This window comes from Orycteropus afer, unplaced genomic scaffold (genome assembly GCF_000298275.1).
Source record: "Orycteropus afer afer isolate SDZICR_OR568_19922 unplaced genomic scaffold, OryAfe1.0 scaffold00216, whole genome shotgun sequence".
Lineage (NCBI taxonomy): Eukaryota > Metazoa > Chordata > Mammalia > Tubulidentata > Orycteropodidae > Orycteropus > Orycteropus afer.
In genome coordinates this window covers 1,768,043-1,771,006 of record NW_006921803.1, presented here as the reverse complement: position 1 = coordinate 1,771,006, position 2,964 = coordinate 1,768,043, and the positions used below count along the sequence as shown (strand labels likewise).

The 2,964-nt window shown below is 39.3% G+C and overlaps 1 pseudogene; it reads left to right on the top strand.

Moving 5' to 3' along the window:
• Positions 1-2,598, top strand: part of LOC103203413 — a 110,138-nt pseudogene extending 107,540 nt beyond the window's left edge.
• The last annotated feature ends 366 nt before the right edge of the window (positions 2,599-2,964 follow it).

The window sequence follows — 2,964 nt, the reverse complement described above, 5'->3', positions numbered from 1 at the left end:
ACAACCATTGTGGAAAGCAGTATGGCAATTCCTTAAAAAGTTGGAAATAGAAATACAATTTGATCCAGCCATTCCATTACTAGGTATATATCCTAAAGAAGTGAGAGCCATGACAAGAACAGATATATGCACACCCATGTTCATTGGAGCACTATTTATACTAGCCAAAAGATGGAAACAACCTAGGTGTCCATAAACTGAGGAATGGATAACCAAACTATGGAACATACACACAATGGAATACTATGCAACACTAAACAATAATGTAGAATCTGCATAACACTGCATAACAGGGAGGGAACACTGTTAGATAGATAGATACAAGTATTGATTTGGGTGAATAGAAGAGCAATGTGCCAAATGTGAGTGATCAATATGGTGGCACAGAGGAAGAGAAAGACATGGAGAGGTACATGGGAGGTACAGATAACAAAGATGAACCCTTTTGCTCATACAGTACTGCGTTGTCAGTGAAGGCAAACATGGGTATATGGGTGGATAGATGGGTGGGCTGGCTGAACTATTAGGTATGTCTATGAAGTGGGGAGTGTATCCAAGAACATGTATAGGGTTGACAGAGAATGGTCTTATAAGTTTATGTGAATGATCAGAATTCCCAGGTGTATAGTGGAGCTGACAAGGGGTAAGGTTGTAGTCACTGCTTTGTCATAGCCAGCTACCCAGAGGGACTGAGTAGTGGAACCTGTGGGCTTGGGACCATAATCACAGGGGACATGAAACTCAATTGGTATAACATACTATACAAAATTGGGATCTTGAAAGCTAGCAAGCTGCCATCTAGATGCAACAATGGATCTCTCCTGGTCCAGAGCAAAGATGAATGAAGAAAACCAAAAATTCATGGAAACAATTAGTCCTAGTGACTGGTACACCATCCGATCTGTAGCCTATACCACTATGAGACCAGAAGAACTAGATGGTGCCCAGCTACCACTGTCATCCACTTGGAAGGGGATCTATGTAGGAGATCCTTGATAGAGAGGGAGAACAATGTGGAACAAAACTCAAAATCATTTGGAGAAAAAAAAAAGGGTGGGGGACCAGATTTGCTGGTCCAGCAGAGCCTGGTGGAACCACTGAGACTATGGCCCCTAGCTGCCCTTCAGGTCTGGAATTGAACCCACACTTGTGGCTTCCCGCCAAACAAAAGACAGGCATATGAGTCGGACATTTACCTGAGGTAGATACACTCCTTGGAGAGAACAATCATGGGAGAAAGAAGGGCTGCTTATGCACAGGGAGACAGCTCAGGGGGCAGGAGTGCATGGAGGGTGGACACAAGGAAGAGGTAACTGTCGGGAGGAAGTGGGAGGGGAGCTGCTGCATTGTGGTTAAATGTGGTCAATATCATGAGACAAAGTGTATGTGAACTGCTGTATGGAAAGTGAATTTGCTCTGTAAATTTTCACCTAAATCACAATTAAAAAATAATAATAAAAAAAAACATGTAATTATTATGTCACATTGATTTAGTTGACACCTATCTTAAATATGTCAATAATTTTCTTTGTATTAAACTTGGTGAAATTCTATGCTTAGTATGAAGAATCATTTTCACCATATATCAACTTTGTGTAAGGCTGGAAATCTCCCTATTGTGAATGGAAATTACAGTACTCATGAGCAGTAGACTTCAGTTATTCAAAGATATATGTGAGCAAATGTTCAATTTCTGGACCTTGCCAAAGAAGTATAGTTATGATTTTAATTTTTTTTTAAATTTTGGAATATATAATAATGTCTTCAGTTTTACTACAAATATATGGAATTAACTCTAGTTAAAATTGTCTCTGGCAACACTTCCTGCTGAACTATCTCTTGGAGTTCTGTTTTGTTTAGGTTTTATGAGAAAGAATGTGAGAAATAAACCAGATGCTTTGTATTTTAGCTCTTGAGGTGTACCTTGATATCAAGTAGTCCTGAGTGATGCTGACAGGTAGGATGAAATTTTGGAGGGAATTCCTTGGTAATACCTTCAGGACTGAATTCTAGTGAAGAGAAAAGAATGCTTTAGAAAACAGATGTTCTAGCTAGAGTGGGAGGGAAAAATAAGGGAAACTTTTCGAGCTGTGTCTGAGTCTGCATTTGTAACTAAGAGTCAGTACGTAGTTGTTGGAATTAGAAATGAGTCTTTCACCTTCCAGAGACCTGTGTTGCATGACACTAAATATTGGTTAACAGAGAATATAAGTACAGAGCTTCAGTAGATATGTTACCAAATTGGAACACATTGAGTGTTATAAACAATTTCTACACCAGCCAGGTTGTCAGAGTCAAATGAAAACCTTTTGTTTGCCAACCATGGGTCCCATCACCATTAGTAGAGGGAAATGAATCCAAATAAACTCTGTCTTTGAGTGGCCTTGGCAGGACCCACTTCTATGACCATTGGATAGTATACTAGTAGCAGCTTTTTGTGCAGGGGAACACACACTCTGAACATCCTCTTTTTCCTTATGGTTTTAGAGGAAAAAGAAGAGTTCTAGAATGGAAACTGAGGAGTACCTGCCAGCACTCACAGTAAATATCACCGACGTTTTAGAACTGTTCCTTCTAAATGAAATAGAATTTAGCTAAATGGTTTTGCCTTTTTGGCATAATTGTGAAAAAGTCAGGATGCAGCTTTCACTCAGCCTCATCAACAGTGAAAAGCTTGGATGATGACCTTATGGGGAAAACTCAAATGGACCATCAAATTCTCCAGCTGTTGGAGAGTCAACATTTCTCTCCCTGATGCTTCTATTATAGCATTTATTTCTGGATCTAAAGTTTCAAATCTCTGATATTAAATTGACAAGAAGCATTTCAGCTGTTGTATCATTATAGTATCTGACTGTTTTCCAGAAATAGGTTATTCCTGCAGATAGTTTTGGGTACACATCACAGGATAAATGATCTGTGCCAGAATTATAGGACAGAAACAATCTGGGCAGTAATGACATA